Here is an 18,015-nt window from a genome sequence, read left to right on the forward strand (position 1 = left end):
CTTCTGTCCGGCTGCCCCGGGCCTCCTCTTGGTAAACTTGGCGCCAGTTTCCCTGATGTGCGGGTGCAGCGAGGGGCTGCGCCACATAAAATGTCACAGCCTCCGGTTTCTAGCTGAGGGTCGTTTCCCGCCTCCACTAGTTTCGGGGACCAGTCTCCCCCTTTGGCCTGACCCCTCCACGCAGGTGGATTCGGGCGTGCGGTGGCGACTCGCCCGTCCACACCCCTGGGATCCCTTCGTTCCTCGTTCCTGGAGCCTTCTCCGCTCCTCTTCCTTCCTTCTCCCTCTTCCAGGCCTGGGCCTCTGTTACTAGGCCCGCCTCCGGAGCAGAGCTCATGCAGAGCCCCTGCTCCCTGTCACTTCTGCTCAGACTTCTCTGCACTGAACTAAGATGGTGCCCACCTTTTATACTCCCTTTTCAATGCACCCAGGAACTGCTTCCTCCCTGCTCCTGCACTACAGGGTTCCCCTTCCTCAGTGTTCCCTCCCCCCACTCCAGCCAGGGACAGGGACTGTCGTGCCCATCTCAGGGGCATATTGGTCGCCCTGCCCCACGGCAATGTGGTGTAATGCATGCAGGTGTCGGGGTCCTGATCCACACTCCATCCTTACCTGAGAGTGAGATATCACACCTCTGGGTGAGGTGCAATACCTCTGCAGCAACCGAGCCCTCGGGGTGCTACAGTTCCATTTATCTTCAGCCTAGGTGACGCATTGCAATACAGGGCCGTGATTTTGGCTATAAAAGGGTCCCCTAGATCCCTACCCCAAACTTTTTAAGAGAATAATATATGGCGTGCCAGGAGACTCTATGGAATGCTTTCTCAGCATCCAACGAGAGTATCTAATTACAAATTTTTAACTGCATCTAGCCCAGGAAATACTTTGTGCCTAGTAGCAGTGTCTGCTAGTCAGCGGATTATCCCGGCTGTTAAGCAAGCTACACCACCTGTAGTTTGGACACTTAATTTTTTCAAAGGAAATGCTTCGGGACCACGGGATACTCAGTGAAGAGCATCAGGAGGCACCCCAAGGCATAGGGGCTGGGACTGGTGGTAGGACGCCTTGCGGTGGACAGCCGAGCTCGATCCTTATAAAAGCTTTTTAACTGCAGCAGCTTTAGTGGAAGCTACTGGAGCTGGAATTACGTGGCTGCTGGCATGAGACTTGCCCTTCAATAGATCCTTGTAAAAGGATTTAAAGTGTATTCATTCAAATTAGAGAGACAATTTAAATTGAAAAGCTTAGAGCTGCCTCCACCACAGGGGGGCTCGCTCGACCCACCAGCGGACAGGCACCAGTATTGGGAGAGGTGGGCTGGCCGTCTGGGTCCACCGCGGCTCTGGCACAAACGGAGGTGGCACGGGCAGGAACGGACTGGCCGTGTCGGCTTCTCACTTTTAGGATTTTAGAAGGGCATGACATGCCTATATCTGTGTCTCCCCCTCCTTTTACTCCTCCACCTCTTTTCTTTTCGCATGACTATATGTACTTGTCACTTTTCCATGTGTTAGTTATGTCTTCTGAGCAGTTTGTCAGCTTTTGGACACCTTTGAAGGTGTTTTCTATGTGTTTCTATGTGTTTTTGTTTGCCTGCCATTGGTTTTAACGGTGTTCGAAGGTGTTCGACGAACAGTTCGGCGAACAGAAGGGTGTTCGGCGAACCGAACCGAACTCGAACACTACGGGGGTGGCTCAACACTAGTGGCATGTAAAAGTTTGGGCACCCCTGGTCAAAATTACTGTTATTGTGAACAGTTAAGCAAGTTGAAGATGAAATGATTTCTAAAAGAGCTAAAGTTAAAGATGACACTTTTCCTTTGTGCTTTAGGCAAAGAAAATATCTTGTCATTTTTTTACATTTTAAAAATTACTTAAAGGAAAATGGGCCAATGCAATAATTTGGGCGCCCTAGGATATTAATGTAATCAGATATCTTTGATCAAGGTTTCAGACCTTAACTAGCCTGTTAGGGTTATGGCTTGTTCACTATCATTGTTAGGAAAGCCAAGGTGATGCAGATTTCCCAGCTTTATAAAAGCCCAGCCTCCTCTAACCGTGTACCAAAAAACAGCAGCAAAGGGTTCTTCTAAGTAGAAAATGAAAATGGTGGAGGCCCACAAAGCAGGAGAAGGTTATACGAAGATAGCTAAGCATTTTCAAGCTGCCCTTTTCTCAGTTCAAAATGTAATTAAGAAATGGCAGTTAACAGGAACAGTGGGGGTCAAGATAAGGTCTGGAAGACCAAGCAAAGTTTCAGTGAGAGCTGCTCGCAGGTTTGCTACAGAGGCAAATCAAAACCCCCGCTTGACTGCAAAAGACCTTCAGAAAGATTTAGCAGACTCTGGAGTTGTGGAACATTGTTCTACTGTTCAGAGACACCTGCACAAATATGGCCTTCATAGAAGAGTCATCAGAAGAAAATCTCTCCTGCGTCCTCACCATAAAATTCAGCATCAGAAGTATGCAAAAGAACATTTAAATAAACCTGATGCATTTTGGAAACAAGTCCTGTGGACCGATGAGGTTAAAATAGAACTCTATGGTCACAATGATCAAAAGTATGTGTGGGAAAAAAAAGGGCACTGAATTTCAGGAAAGAACATCTCACAGACCATTAAGCATGGGGGTGGATCAATCATGCTTTGGGGTTGTGTTGCAGCCAGTGGCACTGGGAACATTTCACAGGTAGAGGGAAGAATGGATTCAATGAAATTTCAACAAATTCTTAATGCAAACATAACACCATCTGTAAACAAAAAGCTGAAGTTGTAAAGAGGATGGCTTCTACAAATGGATAATGATCATAAACACATGTCAAAATCCACAATAAGCTACCTCAAAAGGTGCAAACTGAAGGTTTTACAATGGCCCCCACAGTCCCCTGATCTGAACATCATTGAACATCTGTGGCTAGACCTCAAAATAGCAGTGCATGCAAGACGACCTAAGAATCTCACAGAACTGGAAGAATTTTCCAAGGAAGAATGGATAAAAATCCGTCAAACAAGGATTGAAAGACTATTGTATGGCTACTGAAAGTGTTTACAAGCTATTATAATTGCAAAAGGGGGTGGTAGTAGGTACTAACCATGCAGTGTGCCCAAACTTTTGCATCAGACCATTTTCCTTTTTGTAATTGATTAAAATGTAAAAGATGAATATATATATATATATATATATATATATATATATATATATATATATATATACATTTTTTTGCCTAAAATACAAAGGAAGTGTGTCATCTTTAACTTTAGGTCTTTTAGAGATCATTTCATCTTCATCTTGATTAACTGTTCACAATAACAGTAATTTTGACCAGGGGTGTCCAAACGTTTACATGCCACTGTAGGTATTCTATTCTTTAAATTGAAAGTTTGCATCCTATAGTGACAGTTAAGAAATTCAGGTCTGCTATGCCTTTACATTTAGCTCTAGACTACTGTAGATGTATTTAGGACTCTTCATTCTATCTTTATGTCTCATTTTTCAATAACATTGATATCTGCTAATTTGTCAGATAAAACTGCTGATACAAATCATTCTGGATCCTATGCTTATTTAAGCACACAACAACCCCTGACAGAATACCAAAGGTCTGAGAATAACAGAGAACTGTACGAAGCTATAAAGTAATATTCCAAATCAAAGCTAATATCCACTCATCTCTCCAGCGGGATTTAGTGGTTAAATAATTATTTATTCATTATTTGAACTATGAATTGAGGTTTTAGTTTAATTTATAATTGGAAAATGTTACTTGAATCACAACTGGAATAGTCAATGATGGTCGGCTATTGAAGCTGAACTTCAAAGTAGACAGCCAGAAGGGAAACAAAGCATTCAAATATATTGGAAAGCAAAGCTAATTAATTCATTTCTGTTGAGTAATTTATGATTTCTTTCATGCCTGAAGCCATACCTACTGTACATTTATGACTTCCCTCCAACTTTAAATATTGCTTGTGTTCCTTCACACGTGATTCATTTAAATATCCTTTATTTTTGTATTGACATGGAATAATACATCAATGATAGTGTTAGTCTCATAGGTAACAGTGAAATAGTAATTTTAAAGAAAGTCATTGTACAATTTGTAGGAAATTCAAAAACTACCAAAAATGTGAAAGTTGCAAACTTCTATTTAAATATGTACTTATTTGTCCAGGATGATGTTTAAATGGGTTGTCAACCCTTAAATATTTTTCAACCCTCTTAAACATTGGGAAAGTTTTCAAATTTGCATTTTTTGTTTTTTTCCTCCCCTTCTTCCAATAGCCGTAACTTTTTAACTTTTATTCATCACATTCCTGTAAGGTCTATGGTTTTTGAGTTGTAATTTTTAAGAATAAAATTCATTTTACTATATAATAAACTGAACAATGGGAAAAGAAATTCCATGTATGGTGTTATGGTTAAAAAAAACCACAATTTCCACCATTGTGTAGTTTTTAGATTTTTTTACTGCGTGGTAAAAATTACCTGCCAACATTATTAAGTAGGTCAGTACAATTACAACAATACCAAACTTATAGAGGTTGATATATAAAAAATATTTCAGCCATTGAAAAAAAGTTTAGAACTTTGTAGAAATATAAAAATATAGTTTGTGTTGCCATTTTCTGTGGCTTGTAATTTAATTATTTTTGTGCCATGAGAGCTTGTTTTTTGCGCACCAAGATGATTTTTTTTCAATTGATTTTTGGGTACATATGATATGTTGATTGGTTTGTAATTTTTTAGAGAGCGTAGTGAACAAAAAACAGCAATTCTGACATTTTTATTTTCTTTTTGGATCCGTGGGCATGACAGGAGGTGAATATGGCACACTTTGTTATTTTCAGAGAATCCAAGCCCCAAAGCAATATTATATTGAGTGTAATGCAGCGACTTGCGGCATTACTGTAATGGTCCAGGGTGTGTTTTGGCTGACCATGTACCTCCCCCTCAGGTGACTGATCACATGACAGTTACATCAGCACAGGTCCTGTGCACACAGAAGGTCTGATCACATGACTGTGACATCAGCACAGGTCCTGTATGCACTGAAGGATATATAAATCTTGGTGCTTTTGAGACAGTGTGAAAGGCGTGAGGCCTGTTCCCGGTGTGTGGGACACCGTTGGCCTGGTGAGGCCTAGAAAGAGAGGCCTGGTAAAGCCTGAAAGGCAGAGGCTGTATCCCCCCTGTGTTTAGGATGCCAGTAGCCTTGGAGGGCGAGAGGCCTGGTCCCTGGGTGGGACTCCACTAGCCTGGAAGGCAGAGGCTGGACCTCCCCTGTGTTTTGAGATACCAGTAGCCTTTGAAGGTACGTGGCCCGGAGGCCCCATCTGGGGAGCCGTGAAGCCACAGCGGTGGCAGAACCGAACTGACTGAAGCAGCTAAAACCCGGCAAAAGTAAAAACGCTGTTTGATGTGGACATTTATATTGTTACCTTGCTGAAGGCTGTACCTGGAGCCGAGTGGACATATCTGTCACTGGAAAGGCTCTTGGACATTATATGTGTAATATGTCGGCGAGCCACTGAGATGGACTCGGTTATGAGTGGTTTATGATAAATAATAAACTGCTGGATTGTGAAATACCGGAAAGACGTTGCATGTGTGCTTTAATTGACCCGGTGAAGCGAGTGCCCCTCAGCATGATGACTATTGCTGCCTTACATGTGGTGGAGAGTGTGGGCAACTGCAGCCTGGTTGCTAGGGGCAACTACAGCCCGGTTGCTAGGGGCAACTGCAGCCTGGTTGCTAGGGGTAACGGCACAGGATGACTAGTGTGGATACAAGCATCTTGCTGTGGCTCGGCGGGGTCACGAAGAATAAAGCATCTTCCTCTAACTCGGCGGGGTTACGAAAATTGTCCTCGCACTCAAGCCTGGTTTGCTATGGCTCAGCGGGGTCACGAAAATTAAAGCATCTGGCTGTAACTCGGCGGGGTTATGAAAATTGTCCTCGCACTCAAACCTGGTTTGCTGTGGCTCGGCGGGGCCATGAAAATTTTTCGGGGAGAGCGGTGTGAAGTGTCTAGTGTGAATAGTGTACCGCGATGGCTGTGAACGGAGCAGCAAATGAAACTGAAGCTATTGAGTGATTAAAGTGCCGGTTAAAACTGCAGCAGGTATTTGAGAAACGTCTACAAGACATGATGCAGGAATGGCAGGAGCTGTTGGCACCATATGGAATGGCGGCAGTGGACCATTCGGTGAACTCTACGGGGGTGCCAGTATTGTCCCAGAGTGCCCGGGGAGGTGGTAAGAGATGTTGTGAACTGGGTCCTAAGACTATTGCTGATTTTTTTTATAAAAATCCCCCTACTGGTGTGGGTGTCCAAAAGGGGGTGGAGTCTCAAAAGGGGCGGATTTTCAAAAGAGCATGGAGTATGGAAAACCCAAATTTGTTACTGGTTGTGGGTTGGTACCGCCTAAAAATGACAATTTGACCGTTAATAACGGGGTAGCTTCAGTAGAAGGAGTTGACGTCAAAGTGGAAGGTGACCTGTTAGTCCACAAAACCATGGGGAGTGACACAGACCCCGTAGCTGATGGTGACACTACGAAAGTAGAAGGAGAGTTCAGTCAGGAGTAGCTAGATGAGGAGAGAAAGTCCCCCTCTTGTGGTCGACGGCGCAAGGGCCACAAAAAGGTTGCTCCTGTAGTCTTTGCTGCAAGTGAAAACAAAGAAAATGTAGTACTGTGTGCCTTTGTTCCAAGTGTGGATCCTCCTTTAGAGGCAGAAGAGGAGGTGACGTTGCCAGTAGCAACCTCCGGTACAGTACTGAGACAGAAGGATCAGGATCTGACAGCCCTGAAAGAGGAGGTGGCCAGTCATGACCAAGAGCTGGAGCCTATCAGGCAGCAGTGTCAGAGTGACGTGCAGCAACTATGGGAAAACCTGAAGAGCGTGTTCTCAGACCAGCGGAGCCTGGAGTCTGAACGGCAGAAAATATGCCAGGTTGTGAGGAACTTACAGTGAGAACTGGAGGGAAGCAGCGAGGAAGTTAACCAATGGAAGGAAATGTTCCTGGAAATTAAGGAGGACCGCCGCAAAACCAAGGAGGAGGTTTTTCAATTGGAGATTGACAAAGCGGAGTGTGAAGATGAGTTTTGCTAGGTGAAAGATCTTTTCACCCTGGTACAGTTAGAGCTGTACCAAGTGAAGAAAGAGCTGTGTGAATCCAAGAAGGAGTATGGTGAACTCAGTGGGGAACTGCAACAAATTAAGAGAGACTATGAGGATCTCCTCAAGGTTAAGGAAAAACTAGAGGATGATAAGGCGGATGCAGACCACATGCGCCAAGTGGTTGAGACCACTCTGCAGGACACCCGTGATGAAAATGATTATCTCCGCAGAAAGACCCTAGGTCTGGAAGCTCAGGTGAAGGAGCTGCAGACTTTCTGTGATAATCTCCAGAAGGCAGAGTTGTGCCTTAAGGAAAGAATCAGCAAGATGGAAGCTGAGCGGAAAAATATGGAGGAGTCTATCGGAGAAGCCACAGACCAGGGCCAGGAGTTGGCCACTGGAGATGGGAGGTATGAAACAAATACCTCCTCGAATAATACGAGCTCGGATGATTCGGTGGATGTAAGAGCCGAGATCAAGGAGCTCAAGGAGTCGCTACAAGCCCATTTGAAGCAAGAGAAGCTTGAGAGACTGGCTGTTGAGAGCCGAGTGGGTGCATTGGAGACAGAGAGGTCTGAGAGAACTCTACTGTTAAAGGAGCAGTTGAAGCAGGAAGAGCTTCAGAGATGGGCTGCTGAGAGGCGAGTAGCTGAGCTAGAGGAAGAAGTTTTCGAGCTCAAAGGTTGCCTAGCAAAGTATCACTCAGTGAACGAGGCCTCCTTGGAAAAGGAAAAGGGCAAACAAGTTGCACTTACTCCTTTATACCATGAGAAGGTGGACCTGAGGTGAGCTAAGAGAGTGTTAACAGAAGATAAATATGAAATGAAAGAGGTCAAGACGAAAATTCTTGAATTTGTAGCTGTGAATCAGCTCAGGGGAAGCATACAGGGTGAAGAAGCTGAAAGTCAGTTGGCCCTGAAACCTGAGCCGGTTGATCATCTGGAAACCACTGGTGAGACAGAAACGTCTCGGTAAAAGTGCCTCATAGATGTACCCGAGGATTTGAGAGAAGAACGCACCAGTGAGTCCATGCATGAAGAGTTTAAGAGGGCCGTGGGAGCCTGTAAGGTGTACTCGACCTCAGAAGCTAAACAGCTGGTGGTCCTGTCCACAACCGAAGTCACAGTGAAGAGGGTGGCTATCCTAAGTGACATGCACTGGCGATGTATTCGCACAAAGCGGTTTGTCCAGTTGAAGACGGAACAAGCCATTAGACAACTGAAACTTATGAGAAAAGCTCAAAGTCTGCGTGAAGAGGTCATCCGGGTGCCTCATGCTCTGGTGAGAAAGCTCATTGGGAGAAATGGCCGAACCATGCAAAAGATGGTAAAGAAGTCTGGTGTGATGAAAGTAAGCAGTCCACGTGATCGTCAGGACTGGATACCAGATGAAGACGACATGGTGTCATTCTCCGCTGTAGGAACGGAAGAAAGTCTTGCACATATATATACGCATGCTGATGGGGTACCGAGTGACCTACCTGTGTGAGGTAGAACAGTTGAATCTCGCTAGACTGCGAGTGGAAAGACAGAATCGCCTGAGCAGCAGAAGGTGGCAGCCGTCTAGAAATTGTGAGACCAGACAGAGAAAGGGCCCCCTAAATAACAGAATAGCTACAGCTGAAGTTAGAGACCTTTCAAGATGTACTGAGGATAGTGGGCGTGGGTTTAGAGGTAGTGAGACTTCCAGTAACTCAGGTCTGAGTGGCCCATACAAACGACCCAATAGAGTACGGGACAGTACGGAGTCAAACCGGACCTTAGATACCAGGGTGTGTGAGTCACACTGCTGTATGGACCGCTGGGAGCGGGGGAGGTCTGACAAGGTTATGACTGACCGCTGGGAGCGGGGGAGGTCTGACAAGGTTACAACTGACCGCTGGGAGCGGGAGAGGTCTGACAAGGTTACGACCCAGAAATGTGACTTGATGAAGTCAGTGACAATGACAGATGGTAGGTCCCTAAGGAATGGGCTAATGTCGTTGACTAATGTTCCAGGGGCTGAGCAGCGCAATTGTCAAGTACATGGTCTCTGTATGAACTGTGGGTTATAATGTGATTGTGTATATTATGTGTTCAACCCCACAAGTTTGAACAGAGGGGGGGGATATTTAATGCAGCGGCTTGCGGCATTACTGTAATGGTCCAGGGTGTGTTTTGGCTGACCATGTACCTCCCCCTCAGGTGAGTGATCACATGATTGTGACATCAGCACAGGACCTGTGTACACAGAAAGTCTGATCACATGACTGTGACATCAGCACAGGTCCTGTATGCACTGAAGGATATATAAATCTTGGTGCTTTTGAGACAGTGTGAAAGGCAGGAGGCCTGTTCCCGGTGTGTGGGACACCGTTGGCCTGGTGAGGCCTAGAAAGAGAGGCCTGGTAAAGCCTGAAAGGCAGAGGCTGGATCCCCCCTGTGTTTAGGATGCCAGTAGCCTTGGAGGGCGAGAGGCCTGGTCCCTGTGTGGGACTCCACTAGCCTGGAAAGCAGAGGCTGGACCTCCCCTGTGTTTTGAGATACCAGTAGCCTTTGAAGGTACGTGGCCTGGAGGCCCCATCTGGGAAGCCGTGAAGCCACAGCGGTGGCAGAACCGAACTGACTGAAAGCAGCTAAAACCCGGCAAAGGTAAAAATGCTGTTTGATGTGGACATTTATATTGTTACCTTGCTGAAGGCTGTACCTGGAGCCGAGTGGACATATCTGTCACTGGAAAGGCTCTTGGACACTATATGTGTAATATGTCGGCGAGCCACTGAAATGGACTCGGTTATGAGTGGTTTATGATAAATAATAAACTGCTGGATTGTGAAATACCGGAAAGACGTTGCATGTGTGCTTTAATTGACCCGGTGAAGCGAGTGCCCCTCAGCATGATGACTAGCGCTGCCTTACATGAGCCATGACAACTCTTTTAAGTAATTGTTTGTAGTGTCACAGCAACAATTTATCTGATTGAAACACACTTGGAAAGTAACAGCATATTTTACCTGAATTAAACCCACTTGTGATGTTACAAAAGTTTTTTTTTTACTTAATCAGTTGTGAAATCCCAGTACTAAGAGATGGAAACACATGTCTAATGTTGTGAGAGTGGGCAAGACGCATTTGATGCCTCTATAATAATGATGACAAATTAATGTGATACTTTATGTTCATGTTTTAAACTGTTTTGTGCTTTACCACAATTGCAGCCACCATAGTAAATAATGATGGTGCCAGGGATGGTGAAGGTGGAAGATGACTTTTGTTTAAACCTTAGGCAGAAAAACTTATTGGCTATGGGGAAAGAGGGAGGGTCATGAAGGGGTATAAAGGATGGAAGGCAGGAAGGAACTCCCCTCTTTCCTACCTCTGGCCTGAGGTGAGCTCCCACCCTCCCTTTCTCTTGGGTTTTTGTTTTGGTAAGGTTTTATGTCTAATTAGTCACACCTGGTGGAAATTTTAGCCCCATGAGATCACTTGCTCACTGTTGTACACAGTGACTTGCATGTTGGGATGTTTTTAGTAGTAGGGCCAAATAAGTTGTTATGGTATTTCCTATTGATAATAAAGCTATGGCCACTTCTTCACCCGACACTATGGTTTCCTTGTATTTTATTGCTTGTTTTTTGTCATCCATGGTTACCAAAGGGCAGTGGCATACTGCCAATGCTGGCAGGCCACGTGACTGCTATGGGGCCCCGTGAGCCGGGAAGGCCCCTTAGCAGTCCAGGGGCGGACATACCGCCGCCAGTGCAGCTGAGCCGGAGGAACGCCGGTGCAGCTTCTCCCTGCTTGCGGCAGGGCAGGGAGCTATCCCTGCAGCTCAGCTTCTGACAGGAGAGAATGGCAGCGGAGCGGCAGAGATCCGTCCTCTGCTTCCTGCCTGCCACCTCCTCTCTCACACAGGCACGCGCTGCTTGATGACATCATCATGCAGTGTGGGCCTGTGTGAGGGAGGAAGTTGCAGACAACAAGGATACTGCAGCCTGCGGGGGAACAGGAAGAGAGGTAATTGTTGTTTTATTTTATTTTTACTGAAATGCTGGGGAGGGGAGGTGGGTGAGAGTAATGATGGGAATGGTGGGGCTAGGGAGAGCAATAATGGGGCTGGGGGGAGCAATGGTGGAGCTGGGGAGAGCAATGATGGGGATGGTGGGGCTGAGGAGAGCAATGATGGGGCTGAGGAGAGCAATAATGGGGCTGGGGAGAGCAATGATGGGGCTGATGGGGCTGGAGAGAGCAATGGTGGGGCTGGGGAGAGCAATGATGGGGCTGGGGAGAGCAATGGTGGGGCTGGGAAGAGCAATAATGGGGCTGATGGGTCTGGGGAGAGCAATGATGATGCTGGGAAGAGCAATAATAGGGTTGGGAAGAGCAATGATGGGGCTGGGGAGAGCAATGATGGGGATGCTGGGGCTGGGGAGAACAATGATGGGGCTGAGGAGAGCAATAATAGGGCTGATGGGGCTGGGAAGAGCAATGATGGGGCTGAAGGGGCTGGGGAGAGCAATGATGGGGTTGGGGAGAGCAATGATGGGGATGGTGAGGTTGGGGAGAGCAATGATGGGGCTGGGAGAGCAATGATGGGGATGATGGGGCTGGGGAGAGCAATAATGGGGCTGGTGAGAGCAATTATGGGGATGGTGGGGCTGGGGAAAGCAATTATAGGGGTGATGGGGCTTGGGAGAGCAATGATGGGGATGGTGGGGCTGGGGAGAGCGATGATGGGGCTGATGGAGCTGGGGAGAGCAATGATGGGTATGGTGAAGAAGGGGAGAGCAATGATGGGGCTGGGGAGAGCCAATGATGGAGCTGGGGAGAGTAATGATGGGGCTGATGGGGCTGGGGAGAGCAATGATGGGGAGAACAATGATGGGGGTGGTGGGGCTGGGGAGAGCAATGATGGGGATGGTGGGTCTGGGGAGAGCAATGATGGGGATGGTGGGGCTGGGGAGAGCAATGATGGGGATGAGGAGAGCAATGACGGGTTGCTGGGAGAGAACAATGATGGAAGTGCTGGGAGAGAGAAATGATGGAGGTGCTGGAACAATGACGGGGGTTGCTGGGAGAGAGCAATGATGGGGGTACTCGGAGAGAGCAATGACAGGGGTGCTGGGATAGAGCAATGATAGCGGTGCTGGGAAAGGAATGACGGGGGTTGCTGGGAGACAGCAATGATGGGGGTGCTGAGAGACAGCAATGATGGAGGTGCTGGGACAGAGCAATGATGGGCGTGCTGGGAGAGCATTGATGGAGGTGCTGGAAGAGAGCAATGACGGGAGATGCTGGGACAGAGCATTGACGGGGGTGCTGGGAGAGAGCGATGATGGGGGTGCTGAGGCTGAGCAATGATGGGGGTGCTTGTATATTTTCTGTGTGCACATAGCCTTACAGTTAATTGGGGAGAGTAACAGAGACTGAATAATTTATATTATTGGCCGGTGGAGATTATAGTTAATGGGGGGCACAGTGCTGCTTATCACTTTATATTTTGATTACTAAGAGGCTAATAGTATATTAATGGGGGGGGTACATATCTGTATTTAGGGGCGCAGTGCGGGGGAGACACATTTATGTATACAATATATGTGACCTTGTTATTTTCTAGGCTGGAGATCATCATGACAAAAGGAATCGTGGCTGGGAGATGTCGACATGAAGGTCTGACCAGATGGAGAAGAAACAGCAGAAACCGACAATGATCAGATGAGACGTCAGCAATAAGTGCCTGGATGTAAATATTATTCTGTATCTGCACTGTGTGACTTGGAGTGATAATGTTACATGTAAAATCCCTTAGGTTACATTCTCACATTTGTGTGAAGTGTCCGTGTGCTGCCAGATTTTTTTATTGGATGGTCCACGGACTCGTAGAGTTTTATAGATCCATTCACACATCCATGAAAATCACAGATCTGAGAATGAGATCTGTGAAGGTCAGGAATGTCTTGTTCTGATCCGATTTTGAGGATTAGAATAGAACATGCTCAATGCGTCTGTAAAACAGGGCAGCACACCGACACTGCACACAGATGCAGGAATGTAGCCATATTATGTATAGCATACTCCCTTAGTATATAGTGTACTCGCTTATTATGTATAGCACCTTAGTTATATAGTTTCATCTTTTATTATGTATAACACCCTCCCTTATTACCTACCATCCTCTTTAGCTCTAGGGGGTCACAGTTGGGGGATCATACAGTATTGGGGTCACCATACTTTTCCTTGGGAGTTGAGCTGGGGTACAGTAGGGTCATTATACTGCGCATGTGGAGGAATTCACCATGGGGGTATCATACTGTGTTTGGGAGACACTTTTGTTGGCATCATACTTTATGGGGGCAATGAAAGAGGAATCTAGGATTTCAACAGGAGGAAAATTACTATGTAAAAGCTGGAAAGTTGTGAGAACTGCTCATCTTTGACACCGACAATTATTTAAATTTTTTTTGGAGGGTGGTGGGGGGCCCAATTAGAACTTGTGCTATGGGGCTTCATGATTCCTATGTACGCCCCTGTCAAAGGGTATAGAAGCAGTCTGTTTTTGGTGTAAAGTTAATGCTTCAAGAGAAAAGTGCCGTAGTGTAACACCTGGGCATGTGGATTGGCCTAGGTATCTGTCAATAGGCAATCACTCTAGATCCTTATTAACTTATCAGTGATTTTTTTTCACATCTGGAAAAAACGTAATTGTTTTCCATCAATGTGCTGCACCATTGTTCACATGTTTTTGGTCAACGTGACCATTTTTACTATCCTTGTGTCTTCCGTTTCTCTCGTATGCAAAGAACCAGCAGGGACTTATTTTTCCGAGCAACTAGTGAGTAAAAAATGGTCAAAACATGGGTGTAGCATCCTTGTGCTGTCTACTTTTTGTTTTCACTGTTCCATTCATTTTAAAAGGTGAGTTTTGTCCACATAACAGACCAGAGGAGGACATGTATCCTTTTCTTTATGCCGTAAGAAAAATAAATTCGACAACCGCATATACCATAATGTGTTAGTGTGCAGACAATGAGAAAATTTGACAGCACATTGAAAATGAACACTGACATGTGAGTAAGGCCGAAAAGATAATGTTGTTAAGTAACCTGCAGTGATAATCACAACGTGCGGCCGCATATGCTTTCTGCTGTGTTGTTTAAGGAAGGTGCTCGATCCATTTTATAAGGAGGTAATTTGCATCAATTAGGGAGCAGTTAGTCACTAGAAGACATGTGTCAAGCATTAAGCCTCTTGGGAATGCAGTTAAGAAAGAGTCGGACAGACCATTCATGGTAAATAGAAGGTGCAATGTTCATGGATGGTCATGCTGCACGCAGAGGCCTGAGGAAGAAAGACATCCTACAATACTGTTCCCTGTGGTGAGTGCCCTTACTAGGTCAGTTGAGGAGCATCTGACAATATAGAATCATTGTATCATTGTGATTAGTGATGAGCGAACATGCTCGCTACTGCTCGGTGCTCGCCCGAGCATCTCACTGCTCGAGATGCTCATCACTCGCCGAGTATTTCCGGGGTTGCTCGGTGGGAGCTTGGGTCCCCTCCCTGCATGTTTGGCATTCTTTAGAGCGCCAATGAACATGCAGGGATTGCCTGCCACTCACTGTAATGCTGTAGCTATGTTGGTTGTGGCATTACAATGATTGGCTGGCCGCAAAGCGTCATCAGGTCTATATCAGACCTGGCGCCGCCATGCTTGTCACAGTCTACTCCGGAATCAGGCGATGTAGGGAGAGGTGCTGCTGAGCTAGGGAGAGATTTGCTTGTTTCTTAGTTAGTGTAGGTATACAACCATATATTATTCATATATCCATCTCAACTAACATTACTTCTGAGGACTAATCCAGCTGCGTAGATATCAGTGTTAGGCAGGCAGGCAGCATATGTGGCAGACTGTAGTGCATATAGCAAGATTGTCCATTCCAGTTCTGTCTGCTGCTGGTGTTTTTACAGATATTTGTAGAAATAGTCCCAGGTCTCAGGGGCCAGGAATAATTTTTTTTGGATCTTAATCCGAATTATTTGCTTAAAAAGCAATCCAGAGAACATAGTTTTTCTGCTCCATTTGCTTGTTGGCACTGCAGAATACAGCTAGATCCTTTCCATATTACAGCGCTAAAAATCCATTTATTTAAAACTGTGGTTTGTCCGTCACAAGGATCACATATAAGTGCACTGAAAATTCTGTCATTTCTGGCCTCCATTGAAATTTTGTTGCAGTGTGTCAGTGAAGTTATTGACATGAGGTCGCTGTTAAAAATAGTTACCTACAGGCCAGCTATTTAAAACTTTGGTTTGTCCGTCACACGGATCACATATAAATGCGCTGAAAATTCTGCCATTTCTGGCCTCCATTGAAATTTTTTTGCAGTGTGTTAGCGAAGTTATTGACACCAGTTCACTGTTTAAAAGAGTTACCCACAGGCCAGCTATTTAAAACTGTGGTTTGTCCGTCACACGGATCACGTATAAGTGCTCTGAAAATTCTGCCACTTCTGGCCTCCATTGAAATTTTGTTGCAGTGTGTCAGTGAAGTTATTGACACGAGGTCGCTTTTAAAAATAGTTACCTACAGGTCAGCTATTTAAAACTGTGGTTTGTCCGTCACAAGGATCACATATCACTGCGGTTCAAATCCAGCCATTAGTAGTGAACGTGGAAAATATTGTCCTCCATTTAAAATGGGCAAGGTGCGTGGCAAGGCACGGGGAAGTGGACGTGATGGTGATGATGGTGCAAGCAGAGGACGAGGCCGAGGCTGTGGGCTAGCTGAAATTGTGCCACAACAAACACCCACATCTTCTCGTTCGACCTTCCTGTCCCAATTAATAGGGGACCACATAACACCACTAATGAACACAGAGCAGTGTGAAAAGGTTATTGGTTTGATAGCAGATAATGCTTCCAGTCACTTAGCCACCACCACCACCACCCTGTCTTCCACACGGTCAAGTCTCAGTAGCCGTGAGTCTGGACTGCATATTCCTCACCCTGATCCTCCTTCCTCTCACCATGCTGAGTGCCCGGAGACAACTGATCCCACACTTGGACACTCCGAAGAGCTGTTCACTTTTCCATTTATAGAGTCGGGCCTCTCGCCCGGTTCACTTGAAGCGGGGCAAGAGGAGATCGCATGTAGCGATGCCCAAATATTTGAGCAGCCACGGTCACATGAAGGCGACGGTGGGAAACTGTCACAAGAGGTGGACGATGATGAAACACAATTGCCAGAAAGTCAGGAGGAGGATCAGGGTGTGGAAGTGGAAGATGAGGTGGTGGATGATATAGTAACTGACCCAACCTGGCAGGGGGACATACAGAGTGAGAACAGCAGTACACAGGGGGAGGGAGGCGTAGCACCACAACAGGCAGGAAGAAGCAGTGTGGTGACGGCAGACAGAAGGCGGTCAACCATTCACCGCAACATCAACACGACGGAAGTTGCCAGTACAAATGTTAGGTCTTCCCGAGTCTGGTTGTTTTTTAAAGACTGTGTCGATAACCCCAAAAAGGCCATTTGCACCACCTGCCAGGCCAGCATCAGCAGGGGTAGCAAAACTACCAGCCTGACCACCACCAGCATGATCAGGCACATGGAAGCAAAGCACTCGACCAAGTGGGCTGAAACCCAGGGTCCAGGAACAGTGTCTGCGGGTGGCACCACTGCTTCTTCCACTGTTATGCGTGCAAGCCAATCCTCTGTCTATGGCGCATGTGAAGATGCCTCTTTCCCTGCACCTGTCATTGCACACTCTCAACTAGCACCATCAGCAAGCACGTCCACATCCTTGTCCCAGCGCAGCATTCAGTTGTCCCTACCCCAGTCCTTGGAACGCAAGTGCAAATACGCAGCCAACGCCCCACAGGCCACACTACTAAATTCACACATTTCGATAATGCTTGCGCTCGAAATGTTGCCTTTTAGGCTCGTGGAGACAGAGCTTTCCGCAATCTGATGGCGGAGGCCATCCCTCAGTACTCGGTGCCCAGCCGCCACTATTTCTCCCGGTGTGCCGTCCCCACATTACATGAGCACGTGTCCCACAACATTAGCCATGCCCTCAACAACGCAGTTACTGGGAAAGTCCACCTAACCACGGACACGTGGACAAGTGCTTGTGGGCAGGGATGGTACATCTCGCTGATGGCACACTGGGTTAACATAGTGGAAGCTGGTACTCAGTCGGACCTTGGGACGGAACACGTCCTTCCGACGCTGAGGATTGCAGCCCCTGGGTCAATCATGGTTGCCCCCAGATTCTACAGTTCCTGCACATCCTCCTCCTCTTCAACATCTATCTCCGAAATGACCACATCAGTCGCAAGCTGGAAGCACTGCAGCACTGCCTCGGCCAAGCGGCAACAGGCTGTGCTGAAGCTTGTATGCTTAGGTGACAAATCACACAAAGCTGAAGAGTTGTGGACAGCTCTGAGAGAGCAGGCAGATCTGTGGCTGACACCGCTGAACCTACAGCCAGGCATGGTCGTTTGTGACAATGGCCGGAACATGTTGGCTGCTCTGAGGCGAGGTGGGCTCACACACTTTTCATGCCTGGCCCATGTGCTTAACCTCGTGGTTCAGCAGTTTCTCAAAACCTACCCGGAGCTGCCGGATCTGCTTTTCAAAATACGCCACCTGTGTGCCTATTTTAGAAAGTCACCTACAGCTTCCGCCACACTTGCCGTGTTTCAGCAGCGTTTGCAGCTTCCGGCTCACAGACTGGTGTGTGATGTCCCCATGCATTGGAACTCTACATTGCAGATGTTGGGAAGGATTTGTGAGCAGAAGAGGGCAGTTGTTGACTACCAGCATCAATAAGGCCGTCGGTATTCAGTTCAGACTCCACACATAAGACCTCAGGAGTGGACATCCCACTTCTCTATCTTCTGAAGCATTCTC

The sequence above is a fragment of the Phyllobates terribilis genome, unplaced genomic scaffold, assembly GCF_046119375.1.
Source record: "Phyllobates terribilis strain yellow unplaced genomic scaffold, ASM4611937v1 Scaffold_3__8_contigs__length_932513732, whole genome shotgun sequence".
Taxonomy (NCBI): Eukaryota; Metazoa; Chordata; class Amphibia; order Anura; family Dendrobatidae; genus Phyllobates; species Phyllobates terribilis.